Below are 13045 nucleotides of genomic sequence, written 5' to 3'. Positions count from 1 at the left end.
GGTTGTGGATAAATCCCTTGGAGAAGCAGCTCAGTCACAAACCAGATTGTATAAACAATAAGATCTGAAACTCTGAAGATGGAATAGGCCCTCAGAAAACTACCCAAGGCAGGTCACAATCTGATAGCCTGACCACAGGGGACCAGATCTTGAAGAGAAGATCAAGATTACATGATATTACCGTAGTTATGGAACCTTCATCTCCCAATAAACAATTGCCTACAGTTGGCACAAATCAGTTAATCTTACTCAATGGCCTTCAAGGGGATGAATCAGACTGCAGCTCCATCACTCCTAATCAGAATGGCATTAGTTAAGACTGGAATTTTTTTTTAAAGCCACAATTTTTCTCAAACCCTTTTCTATGGCAACTGTGGTATATGATTAGAAAATTCTCAAGAGGCAGTAATAATATAAAAATAATATCACAAAAGTAATCCACAAAACCTGCAGAAGTATAAAAAATACGAGGCTACCCACATATATCAAAGCCATAAAATTAAAATTTTCATGCATGTACGTAACATAAATTGACAAAAAATACAGAGATCTACTCAATGGGCTTTATGACTGCATAATAGTATTCCCAGCTACAGGAAACAGTAAATGTTAATGGTTTTTAAAAGATTCTACCACGGACAAGTATTTTTCCTGCTGTATTAACTAAAGTATCTAGATTTAAAAGCAATTCCAAATGGAGCATGTTATAATAATCTAGTTTGGATAAAACAGAATTCACAACTGAAAAAGAAAACATTTATTGGTAAATTTCAGAGAAACATTTTCCAGCATTTATCTTTTGAAGGAAACATACCCTCTCCACACTCGCTACTACTACTCATCCAGAGTAGACATATGTCCCCAAACTAGATCTGTATTGCAAGCAGTCTCCTGCTGCTTTAGACCCTGTTTGATGCCAGGATTGTGGCATAATCAACACTGCCCAGCAACCAAGAGCTAAGGGATTATGGGTGAAATAATCCACCAACAACAGTAAGGCAGAAGCTGAAGTAGGAAACAAAGCTGCTGTTTTCATGCAAATACAGCTTGAACCAATGAACTGGAACTCCAGGGAGGTCCTGAATGTGACTTCACAGCAGGGTCACTCTCAGAGACAGCAGCCTAAGAAACTTGCACACTGAGCTACTCAGGCCTAGCACCTGGGAAACCAAGACGAGAGAGAACTCAATAAGAAGGTCAGTTCAGGGGAGACTGTTTTTGAAGATAGAAATAAAGAAATATAGAAACTCAAATATCAGAAGAAAATATAACTAGTTTTTTAATAAGCAAATCCCCCTAAGGATGTCAAATCCTACAACTGAGAAAGTAGAACTGACAAGTTCTTAGTTATGGAATGCATTTGATGATGAGGGTTAGCAACTGTATAATAAGTAAAGTCAATAGCTTAATGGAATTTCATAAAATCAAAATTTAAATAGTCTATACCTTATAATTATTCCTAAGAATATGTCATGATGTTGTTTTCCTTCCACATTTAAGAGGACAATTCAAAAGTGTTATATAAAGCAAGGATTTCAAAATACTAATATTGTAGCTTAATCAATGAGATCTTAGAGATTGTTCTTAAGTGTGATCAGTATTTGAGTGGACACAAGAATTGCCTCCAGTAGTCTCTGTTTATTAAGGATGGTCTACAATCTCTTATCAGTCATGATCAAATCACATGAAACCATGGCTTGCTTAACTACATTTTGCTGAATGAACATGAATTGATTAAGTTCACAATACTCACTAAGCCTATATCAATCACATTACAACCTAATGGAGTATGTAAACCTACTTCTTATTAGTAGAATTATAACTATAGATTTCATTTTTTTTAAATTTTCCTTAAGCGTGGTGAATTAAAGAGCATTTTATTCTTTCAGTCCTTTATTATCACAAATCCAGAATCTCTTTCCAGATCAAGAATTAAATAAATACATGAAAATTAAGTCTGGGAGAACACAAATTTCTGATTGTCAAAAATATAACACGGCATATAGAAAACCAGATATCCTTATATTCTGATATATAAGAGATTACAGAACAAATAATACAATAAAGCAGGAGGGGAAGTATTCAGAGCCCCAATGATAATCAGGTTTTCTCACTAGATCCTAGGAAGGTAATACAGGCATTTTCTAAGTCATATTGGATAGCTTTCAATGGACATGTGTTATTGCAATTGGCAGCCTGTTTTGTGGGTTCTGCAAAAATGGCTAATCAGAAGTAATTTTAAAGGCCATTAATGTGTTCCACCACAGTCTTCTCTAGCGATAAACCATCCAGTTAGACTGGACATACAATGATAACAAAATGGGTTAAGCTGGGATAGTGGCACCAAAACAACAATACCATCTCTGTCACTTTTACAGCCTATGACCCAAATCTTATCTCAAAGATTCAGTGGACAGATTTTATTTAGATCCAGAAACTGATCAATTGCAAAATGCAAAAATATTGTTTTCTTCCCTAGTCAAAATTATAGCCCCTTACAACACAGCCATCATTTTGTGCCCTTTAAGTACTAAAGATATATAGCAATTTTTTTCCACACTAAATTTATTAAGCATTAGCTATCACAAAGACACTGTCACTATCACAGTAAGAGGCTCTGTGAAGAATAAGGCAGAGGTTACACAAAGGGTACACGTAATGGGATAAAATGGCATGGAGAATCTATAAAAACACATTAAATCTCAGACTAAAAACAAGCTTCAGGAATGGAATAAATCCCTTGAAGAGCAATTCCATATCGGGATGGGTTTTGTAATAGCTGCATATATATGCAGCTAATGAATTATGATCACAGTGAATGCTGGCTAGATGTGAAACAGCAGCCCACCCAGAAAAGCACCTACTACTGTATGCCAATCAGGGACATTATTCAAAAGGGGTATAATTAAGTTAACTCGGCAGGGAATCTCCACATGTATTTGAGATAAGGTAATGAAAACAATAATTCTTCTCCTTTCATTTATATCTATGTAGCAGGGGAGGATAGGATTTTAAGTCCTGCCATGATTTGCAGTAGCATAGGAAAGCAACTTCTGCTTCCAGGCAGATGTTTTCACAAGACGCTGCCCCTTTCATTTCATTCCATTCTGCCCCAACGATGTCTAATCCAAAATGAGCAGGAATGATTTTATCTGCAAAAATATGTCACAGAGAATGCAGAAAACCAGGAGCCCAGTAGCCTCTTTTCTACCACTATAAAAAAAAAAATTAGTCAGAAAAGATGCTACCAGATGCCTTCCGATTTTTTTTGCTACCATAAACCAGTGGCCCCCCAACCTTTTGATCACTGGGGATCAGTTCTGTGGAGAGAAATTTTTCTGTGTACCAGAGGGGATGTGGTTTTGTGTGCTGCTTGCATTCTGCAGATGGGGCTTTGCTTGTTTGCGTGAATGGGTTTCTGGTATGGCGTCCAGGGGTAGGCAACCTTGGCTCTTTTATGACTCGTGGACTTCAACTCCCAGAATTCCTGGCTGGCTCAGGAATTCTAGGAATTGAAGTCCACGAGTCATAAAAGAGCCAAGGTTGCCTACCCCTGCCGTAGACCGATGCCTGTCCACAGTCGGGGGTTGGGGACCCCTGCCACAGACTAACGAGCTCTTCTACAATGGCTTGCAGGAGAGTCTTCTAGGTACGTTTGTCCACCAGCTGCACACTGTTTTAAGCAAAGTTGCTTTTGAGATTCTGTAGATACACTAAAAAAAATGAAGAAGAATAAGCCCAAACATGCTCATTCCTATTAGTTCTTTTCTGTTAGTTCATATCCCACAGCTCTTCAGTAAATCAGGGAGCACGCTAGGATTAATTAATGCACAGAAAGAGACTACTTTGGAACAATGGTCTCACTTTCTTCACATTCCTGGACTTAACAAGGCCACATCTCTGGGGAAAACCTCAAGCACCTGTTGAAAATCCACAGGATAAATTAGGTGCCTGGTAGAGATTATTCTAATTGCTCGTCCACCGAACTGATAGGGGACATGATCGATGTATAAAATTATGCATGGTGTGGATAGATTGGACAAGAAGAAGCTGTCTTCCCCTTCCCAGGATATTAGAACCAGAGGTCAACCAATGAAATTGAATTCTGTCAGACTCAGCACAGACAAAAGGAAATACTGTTTTACATAATGCGTAATTAAACTCTGAAATTCACTACCACAGTATGTGGTGTTGGCTACCAGCTTGGCTGGCTTCCAAAAAAGTTTGGACCAATTAGTCATGGGAATGTCTATTAGCTTTGATGGTAGTGTAACTGCCTCTGAAGGCCATCTCCTGGTAGACCGGCAGTCTTTTTGTGCCACTGTTGGAACAGACTGCTGGATCAGAAGGGTCAGGGGTGTTTGATCCAGCAACACACAGTTTTCTGCTCTTGTGTACCAACAGCCTTGTGATGAATTCAGGGCCATTCAGGCAGCAGAAAGTAGAAAGTATTTGCACTGTAGCGTAATTTGTATCTACAGCCCAATTTCTAATGCAAGCACACATAATAAGTCATGTGAGGAGCAGGACACCAGCTCATAGTTAAAGTGTCACACAAGAGCATCACCCTGCCCCCAACTCCTCAAACTTAAATATGCATGGCTTAGAGTTAAAAATAAGAAAAGCAAATCTAGGACATTCCCACTCCTGCCAGCCACATTTCTGTGATGCATGTTAAGTCTGCAAATTCATCTACTACTTTCTTTTTGGATAAATACAATATGCAAATGTTTTCAAGAGAGAAAAATATGTTTTATACTTTTTTCAATAAATGTCCCAAAGCCAGCTTAACTCAAGAGCTGGGCATTATTATCAATCTTCCAAATTTATTTGTGTATATAAGATATAAGAACATATTATCCTGCAGATAATTAGATACATCTGATACTGCTCAGTATAGGATAAAATGTGAGGATGATTTTTTTAATTTGTTAACAGCAACAGCTTAAGCCCTCCCTGCTCAGCACTCTAAGTAGAGGTTTTCATAATATTTAATCTGACAACCCAAAAAACTATACAAAGCTACAGTCCTTACTAGCCATAACAGAGTAACAAAATTAGCATTTATATAAAAGTTTAGAATGCTTCAAATGCTCCACAATTATTACTTCAGGAATGATGATGCAGCAAGTAGGGACCGTTACATAAGGAACTTGAGAAAGTAATGGCATGCCTGAAATTGCTATGGGGATCTGTGCACAGGAAACATTTGAACTCAAGACTTCCAAATCAACAAGATAGACATATTTTATTACATATTTTTGGACAAACATCTGGACAACTAAGGAAACACAAATCTTCATACACAAGCAAACAAGTTAACGTATAATATCGGGTCAGCAATTGCACTGGTCCATATTGAGAAATTTAAGAGAAAACGTAGTGTAATAATGAAGGTATTTCATAAAGATAAAGGAGACCCAGGTTCAAGTCCATCCTTAGTCACAGAAGCTCATTGGTCGATTTGGGGCTAGTCACACTCATTCCAAATTGCCTCACAGGGTTGTTGTGGAGAACACTGAAGGAGAAAATGCTATGTATAGGGCATTGAACTCCTGTACAAAGGCTAGGATATAAATTTAAAAACAAAAAATAAAAATGATTCCTTGGCATTGAAGCTACAGACACAGTTGAACAGACACATGCAACACATAAAAGGTTATGATCCTGGAGAACAAATGAAAATCTGCCAGCTATTTGTGCCTTACAGGGATCTAACAATCAGCAGCAGAAAGCAGAGATCTCCACATAAAAATTGCATGCTCCACTGGAAAATCAAGAAAACGAAACTTCCTAGTACTTGAGTTACCCCTTGCAGTTTTAGGACATGCCTATTTCCAAGTCTCAATCCACACCATCCCCAGAAATCCAGTCTGGCTGTTACACATCAGTGCCCATACCCAGAGCACTTTTGTCATCATGTTTTGAAATCAAATATACCACCTACATGGCAAATAAAGGCTTAACAAAACCATCAAAAGAGACTCATACTTCTGTTCTGAAGCATCGGCCTTCAACTCTGTGCTACTGGGTGAACAAGGCACTGCAGGGAAGAAGAGGAGGAGGAGGGATCGAGGGGTTATACCCACCCTTCCCCCATCAGTTTCAGTTCAAAGCACAGAGAGCAGGGAGGCATCTGCTGAAGCCATCATGCTCATCCAGACGAAAATGGGGAAACAAAGAATATGATCAAGGCAGGCAGCCTCTTAGCGAACTTCCACAATCCTCTCAGCTATGCTGGATGAGTCTTCCCAAGGAGAGTCTGTTTTATTCTTTGCATGCACGGATGAACCAATCACCAACAATTCCCTCCATGCATGCTACCCTGGAGCACTGCACAGACTACACAGCTCTTCAGTACTTTTACCACTGTCTTCAACTGGTCAGCACATAGATTGGGAGAAGATTACTAATAGCACAAGCTTTCCCCATTATCACCAATCCCTAACAGGGACCAATTGTGCCTGTGTCAAAATCTCTTAGCAATATCAGCAGCTTCTTTGGAAAACGAAGCAGGGACTCACAAACATATTCCAAAAAGAAGGAAGTTGGCCACAAAAGCAGAAGTCTACCAAGTGATTCTAAGGTTCAGGCAGGTCTTCAAAGAGCATTAAACTCTCAGAAAAACAATCAAGCATCCAGTTGTATGAAATAAAATGCCTGCTTATTGGGATGTTTCCAGTCCAAGGGCTCCTTGCATTAGCAACTGAAAGGGATGAACAGAAATTGCATTTTCTCCTCAAAGATATTTTTTACACACACACCCCAAATGGTGGGAAAATTTCCATCATATGGAGCAAGACTACATTTTGATAAAGGGAGTCTTGCACAGTAAAATCCATTGTCTAGAAGTTGTTTGTTTTCACTCCTCCTAATTATTTCTCTCAGAGAGTACAGAAGGGCCCTTGTTACTTCTCATCTACTGAGCAGGAAATAACAAACTAACACAATGTGTGTTTCTAGACAAGATGAAGATATTCCTGCTCACTTATGTTATGTTGTTTACAAGATACAAGTCATTATCTGTCAGTGTAACTTATTTGAGTTGTCACATAGATAAAATATGGAGGTGAACCGATGTGCACATCACGAGGTGTTTTTTTTAAAAAGGAAAGATAAGATATCCCACATTCTGACAAATACCTTTCTACCAGAACTAAACATAGCAAGAAGAATGGCACTAGATGTAGAACTCATGAATAAAAATGTGCATATGAAGGCTGGGACAATCAGGGCTACACATGTTCCAAAATGAATCATATAAACACATTAAATAACACAATTGCCTTCAGCCACAACCTTTATTAGAGGTTTCCATGAAGAGTTTTTAAAGACCTCCCAGTTTAGTTCATTAGAATCGGTGACTTCACTTCAGACAGTCTGTCTACCCCAGTATCACTTTTGCATAGAAAATTTTCTCATTAACCTCTCCCATGTGTTTATCTACCTCTTTTGCCAAAAGCAGCATACACCATTTATCCACCCTGCATTTCTTGTTCTCAGGTATTTTGCACAATCTCATATTGTAATCTAACAAATCTGCTTGGGAACTTTATTCTACAGTATCCTGGTATCATGAGACCCCTGGACAAGTCACTCTGGCTATTAATACTTCAAAGGACCTTCAAGTGTCCCAATATCCTTTCAGTTACTGACTCTGACAGGCATCAAGCCCATCTCAGCCCACCCTAGTTCATAAAAGCCCAGGGCAGGGGACTGAAGAGATACTAAGAGTTTCCAGCCACAGGCTGTTGATAATCATTAATTATTGCTGTTGATTCACATTCTGAGCACCAGCGAGGTGAGGGTTAGTATGGGCCATGTTTTTCTAAGTGAATTTAAGGAGAGAGGCAGAGAAGTCCGGTAGGCCCCTTTCAAGAGGTTGTTCGGCACAATGTTGCTGGAGATCAGCAGAGGGAAAAGGAGCACCTTCTCCCACACCGCAAGCCAGATGGGAAAGCACCTCCTCCGCCTTTTCAAGACAAAGTAATAGAGGAAGCCGAAGGCAAAGCACCCGAAGACAAAGGTAAGTATCCCTCTCTTTCTTTTTCCACCAGGAAACCGTGTATGCGATGGCGACAGGAGTTTCAGACCCCAACAAGCTTCGCATCGGTCATCCAGGGCTAGACTAGAGCAAAAATCGCGCAGAAACCTGAGCGGGACAACGCAGTGAACTGGACGAACCGGGATAGGAGACGAACCTGGGATGCAAACCCGACTCGGAACCCAGGAGAGACTACAATGCAAAAAGCGCCCCAACAAGTCTCCAACTGCAACTCCAACCCCAGGCAAGTCTTGGCGCCCAGATCGCCCGAGCTATTTAAAGGGGGGGAGGGGCGCCCTACTTCTACTGAGCCTAAAAAACACGCTTCCCTCTCCGCTTTCCGAACGCGGGTCGCCCCCTGACCGACCCCTTCCCGCCCCCGGGCTCCCAGCCCCAGACCTCGCGGGGCTTCCTCCATGGTGCCGGTCCGCAGCTCCGCCGCTCAGAACACAGTTCCAGCCGGATCAGTCCCGCCGCTTCTCGACAAGTTTGAACAGGCTCCTCCCCTCGTCCGCCCGGTACTCCTGGTGCCTGGATTTGCCCTCCCCTGCGCTGGTCCGGCCCCGCTTTTCTTCGCCTCCTCTTCCCCCCCCCCGCCTTTCCCCCACAAGCAGGCAGCAAGCGCAGCGCCGCAAGCGCAACGTCGGGCGCCATTCGTGGGCTGACTGGAAGCCCGCTTTGTATCCGGACCTCATGAACGGGCGGCCTACTGAAAATGTACTATCTTGGGAGCTCCACTTGAGACTTAACAATATCCAATATACTGGCAGACAATATAGAGGCCCTGCACTCAAGTCCTGCATCTCTATTCCCTCTTAATTTCACCAGCTCTTTCTTTGATGCCGATTATCTGATCAAGTCCTACAGGTTCCCGGTGTCATGCTAAGATCCGCCACAACTATATCTTTGTCACTATTTTTTTAATATTTCTGTCTGGCAAGAATATCCATGCCCAAGTCAAAATAGACCTTCAGCAAGCCTTGGCAAAGGCAGCTTGAAGTTTGTATTCAGAGATACACGCATCAACATCCTGTTTTCTGTGCAATTACTAATCAATCTAAAGAATTATCTTTAGATCACCACCACCATAGCAACGTTAGTTACAATAGACCCAAATAGAAAAGTTGGGCATAGTTCTGAAAATATTGAAATATTTTTAATTACAGAATCTCTGTTAAGTTCTCCCTCACAGTCTCTGCCCTTCCCCGACCAACATTAAGGAATAATTCTGATGCTTTTGGGACATGTTAGATGGGGATGACAGAAGGCTATTCTCTGCATTTTGCTGAGGAAAAACTCGATATATGGTACAAATGAGTGTTATATTCTGATGTATTTCATGGATTACATCCTCCACCCACTTCCTACTGTACAACACAATAAACAAAAGGTTTGGGCTCAGAATGCCACACCAAAGAATCACATCCTTATTCTGTCTGCCTTTTCTCAGGAAAGAATAAATTTCCCTCTCTCAAATATTACTTTGCTAATTAGGGTCCCTTGCATAAAATTTATTCTTGAACTGAATCAAGGTCTATTGTTCTTTATTAGATGTATCAGCCTTATAACTAACTAGAACTTTATCTGCCTTCCCATATTACCAATTTTTTTTTAAATCCTCCATTTCAGTTTGCCTAGAATTTGAGCTTCCTAGATTAAATCAACAGAGATAGAGCAGTGGGGCTTAATTCTATCCCATTTTAACTCCTTCCTGGATTTCACAAAGTTTAATTGACACTGAAGAAAACAAAGTCAAAAATATTTTTATTTTTTTGATCTTTTTACAGCTTAATTTTAGAACACAGACCTGATCACGGTGCTGAAAGTGTACATCTAGCAAGAGTTCATTTTATGAATCAAAGTCCTCAACATCATAATTCTATTAGGCCTGCTTCTCGTCAGTAATCAACACTTTTATATTACATCTATTTCATACTGCATACTATCTTTTCCAGATCATTTGCAGTAATTTAAAATCAAGGAATAATAATATTTTTTTCATTAAATATGTTTTTTTTAATTGTTGTTGTTTTTGTGCCTTCAAGTCAGAGTTGATTCCGGACAAGTGCCTGGACTAGTCCCTGCAATTTTCTCAGGAAGATTTTTTTTAAGTGGTTTCCACTGCCTTCTTTCTAGGGCTAAGAGACAATGATTGGCCCAAGTCACCTAACTGGCTTTGTGCCTTAGGTATGACTAGAACTCATGGTGTCCTGTTTATAAGTTGGTTCTTAATCATAACACAAAACTGGCTTTCTTATTCTGCCTTTCAGTCCAATGAAGGTTCTTATAAAATGATTTACAGGAAGAAAATACATATAATATGGAACGAACGTGGCATTGACAAAATCCAAGAGGGAATTAGTTTATTCTGACTGCAAAGTTCTGGAAAAATCAGAACATTTTAAACATTCCATGTTGTTAAAAGCAGAGGAAATGAACTACCCCCAGAAAAAAAAAACATTAATTTCTCATGCATGCTGAAAAATACTTTCCAGAGTAAAATTTTATCTGATTATTTTTTTACATATAATAATGGTAGACAAACTTTTGTAGTAGGAAATTGAATTATTTTTGAAAAAAATAATTTTTTTTCAACAGCTAAGTGATGCTGCGAGCACCATGATGATGAAACTGGAAGGGATGATGCTATTTTTCCCCTCTCCCATTGCAAGATGATTTTTGTTTGTGTGTGTTTAAAAAAATTGAAAACTTGAAAACTTCTTATTGCTTCTTTGACCAAAAAGACAGGAAATTGTTTCATTTTTATTTAACAGTTTTCTTTGAGTTTTAAGCTAGAAATATTGAGTTACAATAACTGTCAGTAAAGAACCTGCAATAAAATATATTGTAAAATGCCAGCTGTCTAGATTCTGCAAAAAACAGAATTTTGTCACAATCTTTAGTCTAACATGCGAAAGGATCTGTTTATAGCTTCCCTCCAGTTTAATGATCTGTAAAGGAGAGCTACAATATATTTGTGGAATATTCCCCAGGAACAACGTCTTAGTAATTTCAATTATGTGAGGCAGTTTGTGTTTATACATTTACAAAGCATGGAACTACTAAGCATGCACATTAAACATGCACAGAACACAGGACATAAGTGAAAACTTGATTCAATCAACATACAGCCTGCTACATCTCTCACAGTCTCATTTCTCCATAAATAAAATGGAAATGCCAGCATCCAACTTCACAAGACTTACAGGAATGAATGAGTTCTAAGATACCAAATAGTAAAAATATTTTTAAAAAACTGTCTATGTGCATGTCTTATTTTGGTTCAATAAATGTTTAAAAAGCTCACTGATTTTAAGAAGATCCCAAATTCTCTTCTCTTGCTTCAGTGTAAGAAGAGAAATCACTCATGGTATGCTTAGTTTTTTCTTGAAACTTAAAAATGTGGTTTTTGTGTGGGGAAAGGGAGGAAGAAAGCAGGAGGAGGAAGTTTTCAATAATTTTTATTATTACAAGAAACTCGGAAGAAACTGGTATCAAAAGAAAACATCTTCAGCTCACTCAGTTCATGATATCATCTTCCACCTGATCATTCCATCTTTCTAAGTCATTACTGTGTCCTGTCCTATCCAGCCACAAGCTCTCCCCAGCTTTTATATATCTCTCTACCACATGTAGTTTGTTCGAGTTGTGCCAAGCTTTTAGCAGGCAGGTTAGGAAGACAGCTCATTGCTGTCTGATCTTATTTACATAATTGCAATGGAGGAGTTGGTTGTAGCAAAACATATGCAAGAAGCTACCTGCTGTCGTGTTGACATTTATAGACTATCTTTTCTGCAGATGGTTAATCTCCCATTCCTCAAGTTTTGTTGAATCCTTCTGTATACAGTACAGATCTTCTCCCATTACCTTCACTCCATTTTTCTTTTTCAACCACAAGAGGGCAGCATTAAATTGCATGATGTGCTTGATTATACACACTTCCAAGTCAGTGTGATCACACAAGATTATTTAATGTGTTCCAAACGTTGGCATTTTAAGTCAAATAATATTCATATGTACATCTCTAATATTTTAAAAATGACAACAGATGGCAGGTATCTTGTGGGTAAAGCGTTTTTCCCATTGGCATTTTTGTTTAAGCATCTCTTTGACATACAAGGGAAACAGACCTCTGAATGCACAGTATAAATGTTTTAAGTGAGACACAGACAAGGCTGGCTAATCTCAAAAAGTAAGCAGGATTGGATTTGGTTAACACTTAAGTGGGATACTAAAGGGAAAAAAAACTTAGGCTATAGCCTATACAGAGAAATTAAAAACCAACCTGGAAAAAGGCAATGGAAAAACATACACTGTTGCTAAGAAAATAGATACAGATATTCTTTGGATATCAAGTTCAACACAAAGTTATCATTAAGCCCTTAAAGATATGAGCTGAATACTTAAATTTTAGTCAGTGTTTATAAAAGAATGAAAATGTCATTCCTTCTGTCATTTATAATATCTATTTAAATGTCTGGCAACTGTCAATACGTCCTTTGTTCCATTCCCTTGAGCTAAAATAACTATTTCCTCTTTCTGTATAAGTCATTGATCCTCTAGTCCAGTGGTTCTTAACCTTTTTGAACGAATCGCCCCCTTGAGCCAATGAGGAAGTTGTCATCGCTCCCCTCCCCCAACATAATCTCTCAATCGGGAAGGCTTCATCACTTCATTTGAAAATGTTTTCTCACAAAGAAGACAAAACGTAAGCTGTACATTGGAAGGAGATGGAATGAATCCCAATTTTAGGTATTCCGTCGAATATTGGTGATACTTCCTCTTCTCGGCCATGTTGAGAGGTCTTCGAAATGAAAAGCACTACCTGCAAATTAAATTTTTGACTGCACTGAAACACTATAAAAACACACATGGATGTTGATAATTTCAACAGTTACGTTGACATTACAGCTGACGTCACAGGGGACAGCCACTCAGCATGCAATGTTTCTAAAGAAGCACTCCCCCCTCCATCACTGCCCATTCTGGCCAATGGCGCGC

The 13045-nt window shown here is 39.2% G+C and overlaps 1 protein-coding gene across 3 annotated transcripts in view; it reads right to left on the bottom strand.

Moving 5' to 3' along the window:
• The window catches only part of LZTS2 (leucine zipper tumor suppressor 2), a 47369-nt gene that overhangs the window by 20203 nt on the left and 14121 nt on the right, over nt 1–13045 (bottom strand). Inside the window, exon 1 of one of the 3 annotated variants that reach the window (XM_039361637.1) lies at nt 8444–8591. The exons of the other annotated variants lie outside the window; for them this stretch is intronic. The gene's annotated coding sequence lies outside the window, so the exon portion shown is untranslated. Of the gene's footprint in view, nt 1–8443; nt 8592–13045 lie in introns of those variants that run through there. 3 annotated transcript variants of the gene reach the window in all.

The sequence above is a fragment of the Crotalus tigris genome, unplaced genomic scaffold (assembly GCF_016545835.1).
Source record: "Crotalus tigris isolate CLP2741 ecotype Arizona unplaced genomic scaffold, ASM1654583v1 scf7180000019328.220996217465:2438092, whole genome shotgun sequence".
In the NCBI taxonomy this organism is placed as follows: domain Eukaryota; kingdom Metazoa; phylum Chordata; class Lepidosauria; order Squamata; family Viperidae; genus Crotalus; species Crotalus tigris.
The sequence above is the reverse complement of the archived record's forward strand: the minus strand, read 5'-3'. Positions and strand labels throughout refer to the sequence as shown.